At 51.1% G+C, this 15,769-nt stretch overlaps 17 non-coding genes across 17 annotated transcripts; all 17 read right to left on the bottom strand.

The window, feature by feature from the left end:
• Positions 1 to 836: 836 nt before the first annotated feature.
• LOC148996953 (U1 spliceosomal RNA) lies at positions 837 to 1,001 on the bottom strand. The gene has a single exon (XR_016150586.1). It is a non-coding gene; the product is annotated as a U1 spliceosomal RNA (small nuclear RNA).
• A 338-nt stretch (positions 1,002 to 1,339) lies between these two features.
• Positions 1,340 to 1,530, bottom strand: LOC148996954 (U2 spliceosomal RNA). Its single transcript, XR_016149215.1, has one exon. It is a non-coding gene; the product is annotated as a U2 spliceosomal RNA (small nuclear RNA).
• Positions 1,531 to 2,641: 1,111 nt separating this feature from the next.
• On the bottom strand, positions 2,642 to 2,806 carry LOC148996955 (U1 spliceosomal RNA). Its single transcript, XR_016150587.1, has one exon. It is a non-coding gene; the product is annotated as a U1 spliceosomal RNA (small nuclear RNA).
• A 339-nt stretch (positions 2,807 to 3,145) lies between these two features.
• Positions 3,146 to 3,336, bottom strand: LOC148996956 (U2 spliceosomal RNA). The gene has a single exon (XR_016149217.1). It is a non-coding gene; the product is annotated as a U2 spliceosomal RNA (small nuclear RNA).
• A 1,109-nt stretch (positions 3,337 to 4,445) lies between these two features.
• LOC148996957 (U1 spliceosomal RNA) lies at positions 4,446 to 4,610 on the bottom strand. The gene has a single exon (XR_016150588.1). It is a non-coding gene; the product is annotated as a U1 spliceosomal RNA (small nuclear RNA).
• A 340-nt stretch (positions 4,611 to 4,950) lies between these two features.
• LOC148996958 (U2 spliceosomal RNA) lies at positions 4,951 to 5,141 on the bottom strand. The gene has a single exon (XR_016149218.1). It is a non-coding gene; the product is annotated as a U2 spliceosomal RNA (small nuclear RNA).
• A 1,109-nt stretch (positions 5,142 to 6,250) lies between these two features.
• LOC148996959 (U1 spliceosomal RNA) lies at positions 6,251 to 6,415 on the bottom strand. Its single transcript, XR_016150589.1, has one exon. It is a non-coding gene; the product is annotated as a U1 spliceosomal RNA (small nuclear RNA).
• A 339-nt stretch (positions 6,416 to 6,754) lies between these two features.
• Positions 6,755 to 6,945, bottom strand: LOC148996960 (U2 spliceosomal RNA). Its single transcript, XR_016149219.1, has one exon. It is a non-coding gene; the product is annotated as a U2 spliceosomal RNA (small nuclear RNA).
• Positions 6,946 to 8,057: 1,112 nt separating this feature from the next.
• Positions 8,058 to 8,222, bottom strand: LOC148996961 (U1 spliceosomal RNA). The gene has a single exon (XR_016150594.1). It is a non-coding gene; the product is annotated as a U1 spliceosomal RNA (small nuclear RNA).
• A 338-nt stretch (positions 8,223 to 8,560) lies between these two features.
• On the bottom strand, positions 8,561 to 8,751 carry LOC148996962 (U2 spliceosomal RNA). Its single transcript, XR_016148607.1, has one exon. It is a non-coding gene; the product is annotated as a U2 spliceosomal RNA (small nuclear RNA).
• A 1,112-nt stretch (positions 8,752 to 9,863) lies between these two features.
• On the bottom strand, positions 9,864 to 10,028 carry LOC148996963 (U1 spliceosomal RNA). Its single transcript, XR_016150595.1, has one exon. It is a non-coding gene; the product is annotated as a U1 spliceosomal RNA (small nuclear RNA).
• A 338-nt stretch (positions 10,029 to 10,366) lies between these two features.
• Positions 10,367 to 10,557, bottom strand: LOC148996964 (U2 spliceosomal RNA). The gene has a single exon (XR_016149220.1). It is a non-coding gene; the product is annotated as a U2 spliceosomal RNA (small nuclear RNA).
• A 1,109-nt stretch (positions 10,558 to 11,666) lies between these two features.
• On the bottom strand, positions 11,667 to 11,831 carry LOC148996965 (U1 spliceosomal RNA). Its single transcript, XR_016150596.1, has one exon. It is a non-coding gene; the product is annotated as a U1 spliceosomal RNA (small nuclear RNA).
• A 338-nt stretch (positions 11,832 to 12,169) lies between these two features.
• On the bottom strand, positions 12,170 to 12,360 carry LOC148996966 (U2 spliceosomal RNA). The gene has a single exon (XR_016149222.1). It is a non-coding gene; the product is annotated as a U2 spliceosomal RNA (small nuclear RNA).
• Positions 12,361 to 13,472: 1,112 nt separating this feature from the next.
• On the bottom strand, positions 13,473 to 13,637 carry LOC148996967 (U1 spliceosomal RNA). Its single transcript, XR_016150597.1, has one exon. It is a non-coding gene; the product is annotated as a U1 spliceosomal RNA (small nuclear RNA).
• Positions 13,638 to 13,976: 339 nt separating this feature from the next.
• On the bottom strand, positions 13,977 to 14,167 carry LOC148996968 (U2 spliceosomal RNA). The gene has a single exon (XR_016149224.1). It is a non-coding gene; the product is annotated as a U2 spliceosomal RNA (small nuclear RNA).
• Positions 14,168 to 15,276: 1,109 nt separating this feature from the next.
• Positions 15,277 to 15,441, bottom strand: LOC148996969 (U1 spliceosomal RNA). The gene has a single exon (XR_016150598.1). It is a non-coding gene; the product is annotated as a U1 spliceosomal RNA (small nuclear RNA).
• Positions 15,442 to 15,769: the final 328 nt, after the last annotated feature.

Consider the following 15,769-nt stretch of genomic DNA (forward strand, 5'->3'; position numbering starts at 1 on the left):
AAGGCTCGCCCCGATCGGCCCCAAGGTGGCGCTGCAGTGATCAAAAGTACGAAATGGCTCGTAACTCCTCGACCGTCGGTCGCAGACCCAAGTGTCTTACATCACCGGAATCCTTGGCTCGAGCCGAACAAGATGCATGCCTCGGATTGGGTGGCCGCGCTGGCGAGATTTTCGGGTATTTTGGATTTTCTGAAAAACCTACTTTTGCACACTAGTCCTAGGTTTTTTGCCCGATCTGACCCAAACCGGTGCAGAAAGATTCTCTGGAGTCCGACTGCCAACAGGGATCGGGAAACAGTTGGAATTTCCATCCACGTTGGCGACGGTACGCCAAAACGTTGGGGGTGGGCGAGGCGGGCTTTACTTAAACGGCTATAACTCTCCAACGGAATGAGACAATTGCACCCAACTCGGTACACCTGTGTACGGGCTCAGCCCGTGGTCACGTGAAGAGGAATGCGGCGACTGGCCACTTGGTGGCGCTGTAAACAGAAAAAAACACAACATGGGTGGCTGTATATCACGTGACGTTTCACACGTGCACAATGTTTTCATAGCACATGATAGAACTCCTCATTCCGAACAACTTTGCCTCCAGGACAACTGCTGTGAACTAAGTCGTCCGTCAAATATTGGAGACTATTTGAAGAATTGAGGAGAAAAAAGAAAACCCTCCTCACACAGACCGGTCCTAGACTGTTTCGTATCTCTCGAGCAACCGCCGCAGTTCAACTCTCTGGACTGCCTCTGGATATTGAAGAAGTGGAGAAAAAAAACAAAAAACAAAAGAACCTCAAGTGGAGCTTTAACAATCTGCCCTTTTAACCAGTGTTGTCCAGGGGAGAGCGCGAACGCAGTCCCCCACTACCATAAATTATGCAGTCGAGATTCCCACATTTGGGGAATTCGCAGGGGTCAGCACAACCCAGAGTGCAATGGCCGAGCCTCGCCCTGGGTGAACCACCTTCCTGATCATGGTGTCTCCCCTGCCAGGTAAGTATGAATTCCCAGGCCTTCAGTCAGAAGCACCCTGCCCCTCTCCCCAATCCTCACCAGCGGTTTGCCAGTCAAAAAAGGGGCTTTTTTTTTTTTTTTTTTTTTTGCACGCTCCGCATCCGGCTCCATGAGCCATAAATGTACATAATGCGCCGTCCCCGAATAGTGGACGGATCAGATGTTAAACTGACAGAGGAACAGGGGTTCCTTTTTGTCTTGTTTTTACACCACAATTCTACCCAGGCTAGTATAGCACATGATCACCTACAACACCCACTCACACTAGCTCCATTATCACCTTCTGCCACACAAGACCACTACATTTCTTTCATTGAACACTTTAGGAGGGTGCACCGTTCCCAGAAGTACTGCAATACCGGGTCGATGCGTGGAGTGGACGGAGCAAGCCCCTATGCCATCTCCCAGGACCAAAAATCAATTTAATATGTGGTGCCCGGGTAGGGCACGTATCAGATATTAAACTGATAAGAACAGATACTACACTTGATCTTAGCCAAAAGGCCGAGAAGCGATGACGCAGCGACGCCGAGGCGGGGGAGCCGGCAAAGGCCACGCCCACCTGGGCCGCGGCGAGAGGGTCTAAGGTCGCCGGCAAACAAGCTCAGCTCAGATTGGTTGACACCGAAAATGGATCACAACAGAGTGCACAGCACGACACTCTGGAGTGCAACCTGGGATTTTGGATCATCAACATTCCGCCTTAAAAGTGAGCGGGCGGACCAAAGCGTCCGTGGTAGAGACTTGAAACTCTGAGGGATGGTAGGACCGGCCCGGTACTACAACCTCACCAAGGCTCGCCCCGATCGGCCCCAAGGTGGCGCTGCAGCGATCAAAAGTACGAAATGGCTCGTAACTCCTCGACCGTCGGTCGCAGACCCAAGTGTCTTACATCACCGGAATCCTTGGCTCGAGCCGAACAAGATGCATGCCTCGGATTGGGTGGTCGCGCGGCGAGATTTTCGGGTATTTTGGATTTTCTGAAAAACCTACTTTTGCACACTAGTCCTAGGTTTTTTGCCCGATCTGACCCAAACCGGTGCAGAAAGATTCTCTGGAGTCTGACTGCCAACAGGGATCGGGAAACAGTTGGAATTTCCATCCACGTTGGCGACGGTACGCCAAAACGTTGGGGGTGGGCGAGGCGGGCTTTACTTAAACGGCTATAACTCTCCAACGGAATGAGACAATTGCACCCAACTCGGTACACCTGTGTACGGGCTCAGCCCGTGGTCACGTGAAGAGGAATGCGGCGACTGGCCACTTGGTGGCGCTGTAAACAGAAAAAAACACAACATGGGTGGCTGTATATCACGTGACGTTTCACACGTGCACAATGTTTTCATACCACATGATAGAACTCCTCATTCCGAACAACTTTGCCTCCAGGACAACTGCTGTGAACTAAGTCGTCCGTCAAATATTGGAGACTATTTGAAGAATTGAGGAGAAAAAAGAAAACCCTCCTCACACAGACCGGTCCTAGACTGTTTCGTATCTCTCGAGCAACCGCCGCAGTTCAACTCTCTGGACTGCCTCTGGATATTGAAGAAGTGGAGAAAAAAAACAAAAAACAAAAGAACCTCAAGTGGAGCTTTAACAATCTGCCCTTTTAACCAGTGTTGTCCAGGGGAGAGCGCGAACGCAGTCCCCCACTACCATAAATTATGCAGTCGAGATTCCCACATTTGGGGAATTCGCAGGGGTCAGCACAACCCAGAGTGCAATGGCCGAGCCTCGCCCTGGGTGAACCACCTTCCTGATCATGGTGTCTCCCCTGCCAGGTAAGTATGAATTCCCAGGCCTTCAGTCAGAAGCACCCTGCCCCTCTCCCCAATCCTCACCAGCGGTTTGCCAGTCAAAAAAGGGGCTTTTTTTTTTTTTTTTTTTTTTTGCACGCTCCGCATCCGGCTCCATGAGCCATAAATGTACATAATGCGCCGTCCCCGAATAGTGGACGGATCAGATGTTAAACTGACAGAGGAACAGGGGTTCCTTTTTGTCTTGTTTTTACACCACAATTCTACCCAGGCTAGTATAGCACATGATCACCTACAACACCCACTCACACTAGCTCCATTATCACCTTCTGCCACACAAGACCACTACATTTCTTTCATTGAACACTTTAGGAGGGTGCACCGTTCCCAGAAGTACTGCAATACCGGGTCGATGCGTGGAGTGGACGGAGCAAGCCCCTATGCCATCTCCCAGGACCAAAAATCAATTTAATATGTGGTGCCCGGGTAGGGCACGTATCAGATATTAAACTGATAAGAACAGATACTACACTTGATCTTAGCCAAAAGGCCGAGAAGCGATGACGCAGCGACGCCGAGGCGGGGGAGCCGGCAAAGGCCACGCCCACCTGGGCCGCGGCGAGAGGGTCTAAGGTCGCCGGCAAACAAGCTCAGCTCAGATTGGTTGACACCGAAAATGGATCACAACAGAGTGCACAGCACGACACTCTGGAGTGCAACCTGGGATTTTGGATCATCAACATTCCGCCTTAAAAGTGAGCGGGCGGACCAAAGCGTCCGTGGTAGAGACTTGAAACTCTGAGGGATGGTAGGACCGGCCCGGTACTACAACCTCACCAAGGCTCGCCCCGATCGGCCCCAAGGTGGCGCTGCAGCGATCAAAAGTACGAAATGGCTCGTAACTCCTCGACCGTCGGTCGCAGACCCAAGTGTCTTACATCACCGGAATCCTTGGCTCGAGCCGAACAAGATGCATGCCTCGGATTGGGTGGTCGCGCGGCGAGATTTTCGGGTATTTTGGATTTTCTGAAAAACCTACTTTTGCACACTAGTCCTAGGTTTTTTGCCCGATCTGACCCAAACCGGTGCAGAAAGATTCTCTGGAGTCTGACTGCCAACAGGGATCGGGAAACAGTTGGAATTTCCATCCACGTTGGCGACGGTACGCCAAAACGTTGGGGGTGGGCGAGGCGGGCTTTACTTAAACGGCTATAACTCTCCAACGGAATGAGACAATTGCACCCAACTCGGTACACCTGTGTACGGGCTCAGCCCGTGGTCACGTGAAGAGGAATGCGGCGACTGGCCACTTGGTGGCGCTGTAAACAGAAAAAAACACAACATGGGTGGCTGTATATCACGTGACGTTTCACACGTGCACAATGTTTTCATACCACATGATAGAACTCCTCATTCCGAACAACTTTGCCTCCAGGACAACTGCTGTGAACTAAGTCGTCCGTCAAATATTGGAGACTATTTGAAGAATTGAGGAGAAAAAAGAAAACCCTCCTCACACAGACCGGTCCTAGACTGTTTCGTATCTCTCGAGCAACCGCCGCAGTTCAACTCTCTGGACTGCCTCTGGATATTGAAGAAGTGGAGAAAAAAAACAAAACAAAAGAACCTCAAGTGGAGCTTTAACAATCTGCCCTTATAACCAGTGTTGTCCAGGGGAGAGCGCGAACGCAGTCCCCCACTACCATAAATTATGCAGTCGAGATTCCCACATTTGGGGAATTCGCAGGGGTCAGCACAACCCAGAGTGCAATGGCCGAGCCTCGCCCTGGGTGAACCACCTTCCTGATCATGGTGTCTCCCCTGCCAGGTAAGTATGAATTCCCAGGCCTTCAGTCAGAAGCACCCTGCCCCTCTCCCCAATCCTCACCAGCGGTTTGCCAGTCAAAAAAGGGGCTTTTTTTTTTTTTTTTTTTTTTTTGCACGCTCCGCATCCGGCTCCATGAGCCATAAATGTACATAATGCGCCGTCCCCGAATAGTGGACGGATCAGATGTTAAACTGACAGAGGAACAGGGGTTCCTTTTTGTCTTGTTTTTACACCACAATTCTACCCAGGCTAGTATAGCACATGATCACCTACAACACCCACTCACACTAGCTCCATTATCACCTTCTGCCACACAAGACCACTACATTTCTTTCATTGAACACTTTAGGAGGGTGCACCGTTCCCAGAAGTACTGCAATACCGGGTCGATGCGTGGAGTGGACGGAGCAAGCCCCTATGCCATCTCCCAGGACCAAAAATCAATTTAATATGTGGTGCCCGGGTAGGGCACGTATCAGATATTAAACTGATAAGAACAGATACTACACTTGATCTTAGCCAAAAGGCCGAGAAGCGATGACGCAGCGACGCCGAGGCGGGGGAGCCGGCAAAGGCCACGCCCACCTGGGCCGCGGCGAGAGGGTCTAAGGTCGCCGGCAAACAAGCTCAGCTCAGATTGGTTGACACCGAAAATGGATCACAACAGAGTGCACAGCACGACACTCTGGAGTGCAACCTGGGATTTTGGATCATCAACATTCCGCCTTAAAAGTGAGCGGGCGGACCAAAGCGTCCGTGGTAGAGACTTGAAACTCTGAGGGATGGTAGGACCGGCCCGGTACTACAACCTCACCAAGGCTCGCCCCGATCGGCCCCAAGGTGGCGCTGCAGCGATCAAAAGTACGAAATGGCTCGTAACTCCTCGACCGTCGGTCGCAGACCCAAGTGTCTTACATCACCGGAATCCTTGGCTCGAGCCGAACAAGATGCATGCCTCGGATTGGGTGGTCGCGCGGCGAGATTTTCGGGTATTTTGGATTTTCTGAAAAACCTACTTTTGCACACTAGTCCTAGGTTTTTTGCCCGATCTGACCCAAACCGGTGCAGAAAGATTCTCTGGAGTCTGACTGCCAACAGGGATCGGGAAACAGTTGGAATTTCCATCCACGTTGGCGACGGTACGCCAAAACGTTGGGGGTGGGCGAGGCGGGCTTTACTTAAACGGCTATAACTCTCCAACGGAATGAGACAATTGCACCCAACTCGGTACACCTGTGTACGGGCTCAGCCCGTGGTCACGTGAAGAGGAATGCGGCGACTGGCCACTTGGTGGCGCTGTAAACAGAAAAAAACACAACATGGGTGGCTGTATATCACGTGACGTTTCACACGTGCACAATGTTTTCATACCACATGATAGAACTCCTCATTCCGAACAACTTTGCCTCCAGGACAACTGCTGTGAACTAAGTCGTCCGTCAAATATTGGAGACTATTTGAAGAATTGAGGAGAAAAAAGAAAACCCTCCTCACACAGACCGGTCCTAGACTGTTTCGTATCTCTCGAGCAACCGCCGCAGTTCAACTCTCTGGACTGCCTCTGGATATTGAAGAAGTGGAGAAAAAAAACAAAACAAAAGAACCTCAAGTGGAGCTTTAACAATCTGCCCTTATAACCAGTGTTGTCCAGGGGAGAGCGCGAACGCAGTCCCCCACTACCATAAATTATGCAGTCGAGATTCCCACATTTGGGGAATTCGCAGGGGTCAGCACAACCCAGAGTGCAATGGCCGAGCCTCGCCCTGGGTGAACCACCTTCCTGATCATGGTGTCTCCCCTGCCAGGTAAGTATGAATTCCCAGGCCTTCAGTCAGAAGCACCCTGCCCCTCTCCCCAATCCTCACCAGCGGTTTGCCAGTCAAAAAAGGGGCTTTTTTTTTTTTTTTTTTTTTTTGCACGCTCCGCATCCGGCTCCATGAGCCATAAATGTACATAATGCGCCGTCCCCGAATAGTGGACGGATCAGATGTTAAACTGACAGAGGAACAGGGGTTCCTTTTTGTCTTGTTTTTACACCACAATTCTACCCAGGCTAGTATAGCACATGATCACCTACAACACCCACTCACACTAGCTCCATTATCACCTTCTGCCACACAAGACCACTACATTTCTTTCATTGAACACTTTAGGAGGGTGCACCGTTCCCAGAAGTACTGCAATACCGGGTCGATGCGTGGAGTGGACGGAGCAAGCCCCTATGCCATCTCCCAGGACCAAAAATCAATTTAATATGTGGTGCCCGGGTAGGGCACGTATCAGATATTAAACTGATAAGAACAGATACTACACTTGATCTTAGCCAAAAGGCCGAGAAGCGATGACGCAGCGACGCCGAGGCGGGGGAGCCGGCAAAGGCCACGCCCACCTGGGCCGCGGCGAGAGGGTCTAAGGTCGCCGGCAAACAAGCTCAGCTCAGATTGGTTGACACCGAAAATGGATCACAACAGAGTGCACAGCACGACACTCTGGAGTGCAACCTGGGATTTTGGATCATCAACATTCCGCCTTAAAAGTGAGCGGGCAGACCAAAGCGTCCGTGGTAGAGACTTGAAACTCTGAGGGATGGTAGGACCGGCCCGGTACTACAACCTCACCAAGGCTCGCCCCGATCGGCCCCAAGGTGGCGCTGCAGCGATCAAAAGTACGAAATGGCTCGTAACTCCTCGACCGTCGGTCGCAGACCCAAGTGTCTTACATCACCGGAATCCTTGGCTCGAGCCGAACAAGATGCATGCCTCGGATTGGGTGGCCGCGCTGGCGAGATTTTCGGGTATTTTGGATTTTCTGAAAAACCTACTTTTGCACACTAGTCCTAGGTTTTTTGCCCGATCTGACCCAAACCGGTGCAGAAAGATTCTCTGGAGTCCGACTGCCAACAGGGATCGGGAAACAGTTGGAATTTCCATCCACGTTGGCGACGGTACGCCAAAACGTTGGGGGTGGGCGAGGCGGGCTTTACTTAAACGGCTATAACTCTCCAACGGAATGAGACGATTGCACCCAACTCGGTACACCTGTGTACGGGCTCAGCCCGTGGTCACGTGAAGAGGAATGCGGCGACTGGCCACTTGGTGGCGCTGTAAACAGAAAAAAACACAACATGGGTGGCTGTATATCACGTGACGTTTCACACGTGCACAATGTTTTCATAGCACATGATAGAACTCCTCATTCCGAACAACTTTGCCTCCAGGACAACTGCTGTGAACTAAGTCGTCCGTCAAATATTGGAGACTATTTGAAGAATTGAGGAGAAAAAAGAAAACCCTCCTCACACAGACCGGTCCTAGACTGTTTCGTATCTCTCGAGCAACCGCCGCAGTTCAACTCTCTGGACTGCCTCTGGATATTGAAGAAGTGGAGAAAAAAAACAAAAAACAAAAGAACCTCAAGTGGAGCTTTAACAATCTGCCCTTTTAACCAGTGTTGTCCAGGGGAGAGCGCGAACGCAGTCCCCCACTACCATAAATTATGCAGTCGAGATTCCCACATTTGGGGAATTCGCAGGGGTCAGCACAACCCAGAGTGCAATGGCCGAGCCTCGCCCTGGGTGAACCACCTTCCTGATCATGGTGTCTCCCCTGCCAGGTAAGTATGAATTCCCAGGCCTTCAGTCAGAAGCACCCTGTCCCTCTCCCCAATCCTCACCAGCGGTTTGCCAGTCAAAAAAGGGGCTTTTTTTTTTCTTTTTTTTTTTGCACGCTCCGCATCCGGCTCCATGAGCCATAAATGTACATAATGCGCCATCCCCGAATAGTGGACGGATCAGATGTTAAACTGACAGAGGAACAGGGGTTCATTTTTGTCTTGTTTTTACACCACAATTCTACCCAGGCTAGTATAACACATGATCACCTACAACACCCACTCACACTAGCTCCATTATCACCTTCTGCCACACAAGACCACTACAACTCTTTCATTGAACACTTTAGGAGGGTGCACCGTTCCCAGAAGTACTGCAATACCGGGTCGATGCGTGGAGTGGACGGAGCAAGCCCCTATTCCATCTCCCAGGACCAAAAATCAATTTAATATGTGGTGCCCGGGTAGGGCACGTATCAGATATTAAACTGATAAGAACAGATACTACACTTGATCTTAGCCAAAAGGCCGAGAAGCGATGACGCAGCGACACCGAGGCGGGGGAGCCGGCAAAGGCCACGCCCACCTGGGCCGCGGCGAGAGGGTTTAAGGTCGCCGGCAAACAAGCTCAGCTCAGATTGGTTGACACCGAAAATGGATCACAACAGAGTGCACAGCACGACACTCTGGAGTGCAACCTGGGATTTTGGATCATCAACATTCCGCCTTAAAAGTGAGCGGGCAGACCAAAGCGTCCGTGGTAGAGACTTGAAACTCTGAGGGATGGTAGGACCGGCCCGGTACTACAACCTCACCAAGGCTCGCCCCGATCGGCCCCAAGGTGGCGCTGCAGCGATCAAAAGTACGAAATGGCTCGTAACTCCTCGACCGTCGGTCGCAGACCCAAGTGTCTTACATCACCGGAATCCTTGGCTCGAGCCGAACAAGATGCATGCCTCGGATTGGGTGGCCGCGCTGGCGAGATTTTCGGGTATTTTGGATTTTCTGAAAAACCTACTTTTGCACACTAGTCCTAGGTTTTTTGCCCGATCTGACCCAAACCGGTGCAGAAAGATTCTCTGGAGTCCGACTGCCAACAGGGATCGGGAAACAGTTGGAATTTCCATCCACGTTGGCGACGGTACGCCAAAACGTTGGGGGTGGGCGAGGCGGGCTTTACTTAAACGGCTATAACTCTCCAACGGAATGAGACGATTGCACCCAACTCGGTACACCTGTGTACGGGCTCAGCCCGTGGTCACGTGAAGAGGAATGCGGCGACTGGCCACTTGGTGGCGCTGTAAACAGAAAAAAACACAACATGGGTGGCTGTATATCACGTGACGTTTCACACGTGCACAATGTTTTCATAGCACATGATAGAACTCCTCATTCCGAACAACTTTGCCTCCAGGACAACTGCTGTGAACTAAGTCGTCCGTCAAATATTGGAGACTATTTGAAGAATTGAGGAGAAAAAAGAAAACCCTCCTCACACAGACCGGTCCTAGACTGTTTCGTATCTCTCGAGCAACCGCCGCAGTTCAACTCTCTGGACTGCCTCTGGATATTGAAGAAGTGGAGAAAAAAAACAAAAAACAAAAGAACCTCAAGTGGAGCTTTAACAATCTGCCCTTTTAACCAGTGTTGTCCAGGGGAGAGCGCGAACGCAGTCCCCCACTACCATAAATTATGCAGTCGAGATTCCCACATTTGGGGAATTCGCAGGGGTCAGCACAACCCAGAGTGCAATGGCCGAGCCTCGCCCTGGGTGAACCACCTTCCTGATCATGGTGTCTCCCCTGCCAGGTAAGTATGAATTCCCAGGCCTTCAGTCAGAAGCACCCTGCCCCTCTCCCCAATCCTCACCAGCGGTTTGCCAGTCAAAAAAGGGGCTTTTTTTTTTTTTTTTTTTTTTGCACGCTCCGCATCCGGCTCCATGAGCCATAAATGTACATAATGCGCCGTCCCCGAATAGTGGACGGATCAGATGTTAAACTGACAGAGGAACAGGGGTTCCTTTTTGTCTTGTTTTTACACCACAATTCTACCCAGGCTAGTATAGCACATGATCACCTACAACACCCACTCACACTAGCTCCATTATCACCTTCTGCCACACAAGACCACTACATTTCTTTCATTGAACACTTTAGGAGGGTGCACCGTTCCCAGAAGTACTGCAATACCGGGTCGATGCGTGGAGTGGACGGAGCAAGCCCCTATGCCATCTCCCAGGACCAAAAATCAATTTAATATGTGGTGCCCGGGTAGGGCACGTATCAGATATTAAACTGATAAGAACAGATACTACACTTGATCTTAGCCAAAAGGCCGAGAAGCGATGACGCAGCGACGCCGAGGCGGGGGAGCCGGCAAAGGCCACGCCCACCTGGGCCGCGGCGAGAGGGTCTAAGGTCGCCGGCAAACAAGCTCAGCTCAGATTGGTTGACACCGAAAATGGATCACAACAGAGTGCACAGCACGACACTCTGGAGTGCAACCTGGGATTTTGGATCATCAACATTCCGCCTTAAAAGTGAGCGGGCGGACCAAAGCGTCCGTGGTAGAGACTTGAAACTCTGAGGGATGGTAGGACCGGCCCGGTACTACAACCTCACCAAGGCTCGCCCCGATCGGCCCCAAGGTGGCGCTGCAGCGATCAAAAGTACGAAATGGCTCGTAACTCCTCGACCGTCGGTCGCAGACCCAAGTGTCTTACATCACCGGAATCCTTGGCTCGAGCCGAACAAGATGCATGCCTCGGATTGGGTGGTCGCGCGGCGAGATTTTCGGGTATTTTGGATTTTCTGAAAAACCTACTTTTGCACACTAGTCCTAGGTTTTTTGCCCGATCTGACCCAAACCGGTGCAGAAAGATTCTCTGGAGTCTGACTGCCAACAGGGATCGGGAAACAGTTGGAATTTCCATCCACGTTGGCGACGGTACGCCAAAACGTTGGGGGTGGGCGAGGCGGGCCTTACTTAAACGGCTATAACTCTCCAACGGAATGAGACAATTGCACCCAACTCGGTACACCTGTGTACGGGCTCAGCCCGTGGTCACGTGAAGAGGAATGCGGCGACTGGCCACTTGGTGGCGCTGTAAACAGAAAAAAACACAACATGGGTGGCTGTATATCACGTGACGTTTCACACGTGCACAATGTTTTCATACCACATGATAGAACTCCTCATTCCGAACAACTTTGCCTCCAGGACAACTGCTGTGAACTAAGTCGTCCGTCAAATATTGGAGACTATTTGAAGAATTGAGGAGAAAAAAGAAAACCCTCCTCACACAGACCGGTCCTAGACTGTTTCGTATCTCTCGAGCAACCGCCGCAGTTCAACTCTCTGGACTGCCTCTGGATATTGAAGAAGTGGAGAAAAAAAACAAAACAAAAGAACCTCAAGTGGAGCTTTAACAATCTGCCCTTATAACCAGTGTTGTCCAGGGGAGAGCGCGAACGCAGTCCCCCACTACCATAAATTATGCAGTCGAGATTCCCACATTTGGGGAATTCGCAGGGGTCAGCACAACCCAGAGTGCAATGGCCGAGCCTCGCCCTGGGTGAACCACCTTCCTGATCATGGTGTCTCCCCTGCCAGGTAAGTATGAATTCCCAGGCCTTCAGTCAGAAGCACCCTGCCCCTCTCCCCAATCCTCACCAGCGGTTTGCCAGTCAAAAAAGGGGCTTTTTTTTTTTTTTTTTTTTTTGCACGCTCCGCATCCGGCTCCATGAGCCATAAATGTACATAATGCGCCGTCCCCGAATAGTGGACGGATCAGATGTTAAACTGACAGAGGAACAGGGGTTCCTTTTTGTCTTGTTTTTACACCACAATTCTACCCAGGCTAGTATAGCACATGATCACCTACAACACCCACTCACACTAGCTCCATTATCACCTTCTGCCACACAAGACCACTACATTTCTTTCATTGAACACTTTAGGAGGGTGCACCGTTCCCAGAAGTACTGCAATACCGGGTCGATGCGTGGAGTGGACGGAGCAAGCCCCTATGCCATCTCCCAGGACCAAAAATCAATTTAATATGTGGTGCCCGGGTAGGGCACGTATCAGATATTAAACTGATAAGAACAGATACTACACTTGATCTTAGCCAAAAGGCCGAGAAGCGATGACGCAGCGACGCCGAGGCGGGGGAGCCGGCAAAGGCCACGCCCACCTGGGCCGCGGCGAGAGGGTCTAAGGTCGCCGGCAAACAAGCTCAGCTCAGATTGGTTGACACCGAAAATGGATCACAACAGAGTGCACAGCACGACACTCTGGAGTGCAACCTGGGATTTTGGATCATCAACATTCCGCCTTAAAAGTGAGCGGGCAGACCAAAGCGTCCGTGGTAGAGACTTGAAACTCTGAGGGATGGTAGGACCGGCCCGGTACTACAACCTCACCAAGGCTCGCCCCGATCGGCCCCAAGGTGGCGCTGCAGCGATCAAAAGTACGAAATGGCTCGTAACTCCTCGACCGTCGGTCGCAGACCCAAGTGTCTTACATCACCGGAATCCTTGGCTCGAGCCGAACAAGATGCATGCCTCGGATTGGGTGGCCGCGCTGGCGAGATTTTCGGGTATTTTGGATTTTCTGAAAAACCTACTTTTGCACACTAGTCCTAGGTTTTTTGCCCGATCTGACCCAAACCGGTGCAGAAAGATTCTCTGGAGTCCGACTGCCAACAGGGATCGGGAAACAGTTGGAATTTCCATCCACGTTGGCGACGGTACGCCAAAACGTTGGGGGTGGGCGAGGCGGGCTTTACTTAAACGGCTATAACTCTCCAACGGAATGAGACGATTGCACCCAACTCGGTACACCTGTGTACGGGCTCAGCCCGTGGTCACGTGAAGAGGAATGCGGCGACTGGCCACTTGGTGGCGCTGTAAACAGAAAAAAACACAACATGGGTGGCTGTATATCACGTGACGTTTCACACGTGCACAATGTTTTCATAGCACATGATAGAACTCCTCATTCCGAACAACTTTGCCTCCAGGACAACTGCTGTGAACTAAGTCGTCCGTCAAATATTGGAGACTATTTGAAGAATTGAGGAGAAAAAAGAAAACCCTCCTCACACAGACCGGTCCTAGACTGTTTCGTATCTCTCGAGCAACCGCCGCAGTTCAACTCTCTGGACTGCCTCTGGATATTGAAGAAGTGGAGAAAAAAAACAAAAAACAAAAGAACCTCAAGTGGAGCTTTAACAATCTGCCCTTTTAACCAGTGTTGTCCAGGGGAGAGCGCGAACGCAGTCCCCCACTACCATAAATTATGCAGTCGAGATTCCCACATTTGGGGAATTCGCAGGGGTCAGCACAACCCAGAGTGCAATGGCCGAGCCTCGCCCTGGGTGAACCACCTTCCTGATCATGGTGTCTCCCCTGCCAGGTAAGTATGAATTCCCAGGCCTTCAGTCAGAAGCACCCTGCCCCTCTCCCCAATCCTCACCAGCGGTTTGCCAGTCAAAAAAGGGGCTTTTTTTTTTTTTTTTTTTTTTTGCACGCTCCGCATCCGGCTCCATGAGCCATAAATGTACATAATGCGCCGTCCCCGAATAGTGGACGGATCAGATGTTAAACTGACAGAGGAACAGGGGTTCCTTTTTGTCTTGTTTTTACACCACAATTCTACCCAGGCTAGTATAGCACATGATCACCTACAACACCCACTCACACTAGCTCCATTATCACCTTCTGCCACACAAGACCACTACATTTCTTTCATTGAACACTTTAGGAGGGTGCACCGTTCCCAGAAGTACTGCAATACCGGGTCGATGCGTGGAGTGGACGGAGCAAGCCCCTATGCCATCTCCCAGGACCAAAAATCAATTTAATATGTGGTGCCCGGGTAGGGCACGTATCAGATATTAAACTGATAAGAACAGATACTACACTTGATCTTAGCCAAAAGGCCGAGAAGCGATGACGCAGCGACGCCGAGGCGGGGGAGCCGGCAAAGGCCACGCCCACCTGGGCCGCGGCGAGAGGGTCTAAGGTCGCCGGCAAACAAGCTCAGCTCAGATTGGTTGACACCGAAAATGGATCACAACAGAGTGCACAGCACGACACTCTGGAGTGCAACCTGGGATTTTGGATCATCAACATTCCGCCTTAAAAGTGAGCGGGCGGACCAAAGCGTCCGTGGTAGAGACTTGAAACTCTGAGGGATGGTAGGACCGGCCCGGTACTACAACCTCACCAAGGCTCGCCCCGATCGGCCCCAAGGTGGCGCTGCAGCGATCAAAAGTACGAAATGGCTCGTAACTCCTCGACCGTCGGTCGCAGACCCAAGTGTCTTACATCACCGGAATCCTTGGCTCGAGCCGAACAAGATGCATGCCTCGGATTGGGTGGTCGCGCGGCGAGATTTTCGGGTATTTTGGATTTTCTGAAAAACCTACTTTTGCACACTAGTCCTAGGTTTTTTGCCCGATCTGACCCAAACCGGTGCAGAAAGATTCTCTGGAGTCTGACTGCCAACAGGGATCGGGAAACAGTTGGAATTTCCATCCACGTTGGCGACGGTACGCCAAAACGTTGGGGGTGGGCGAGGCGGGCCTTACTTAAACGGCTATAACTCTCCAACGGAATGAGACAATTGCACCCAACTCGGTACACCTGTGTACGGGCTCAGCCCGTGGTCACGTGAAGAGGAATGCGGCGACTGGCCACTTGGTGGCGCTGTAAACAGAAAAAAACACAACATGGGTGGCTGTATATCACGTGACGTTTCACACGTGCACAATGTTTTCATACCACATGATAGAACTCCTCATTCCGAACAACTTTGCCTCCAGGACAACTGCTGTGAACTAAGTCGTCCGTCAAATATTGGAGACTATTTGAAGAATTGAGGAGAAAAAAGAAAACCCTCCTCACACAGACCGGTCCTAGACTGTTTCGTATCTCTCGAGCAACCGCCGCAGTTCAACTCTCTGGACTGCCTCTGGATATTGAAGAAGTGGAGAAAAAAAACAAAACAAAAGAACCTCAAGTGGAGCTTTAACAATCTGCCCTTATAACCAGTGTTGTCCAGGGGAGAGCGCGAACGCAGTCCCCCACTACCATAAATTATGCAGTCGAGATTCCCACATTTGGGGAATTCGCAGGGGTCAGCACAACCCAGAGTGCAATGGCCGAGCCTCGCCCTGGGTGAACCACCTTCCTGATCATGGTGTCTCCCCTGCCAGGTAAGTATGAATTCCCAGGCCTTCAGTCAGAAGCACCCTGCCCCTCTCCCCAATCCTCACCAGCGGTTTGCCAGTCAAAAAAGGGGCTTTTTTTTTTTTTTTTTTTTTTTGCACGCTCCGCATCCGGCTCCATGAGCCATAAATGTACATAATGCGCCGTCCCCGAATAGTGGACGGATCAGATGTTAAACTGACAGAGGAACAGGGGTTCCTTTTTGTCTTGTTTTTACACCACAATTCTACCCAGGCTAGTATAGCACATGATCACCTACAACACCCACTCACACTAGCTCCATTATCACCTTCTGCCACACAAGACCACTACATTTCTTTCAT

This window comes from Pimephales promelas, chromosome 2, assembly GCF_988280905.1.
Source record: "Pimephales promelas chromosome 2, fPimPro1.hap1.1, whole genome shotgun sequence".
Classification (NCBI taxonomy): Eukaryota; Metazoa; Chordata; class Actinopteri; order Cypriniformes; family Leuciscidae; genus Pimephales; species Pimephales promelas.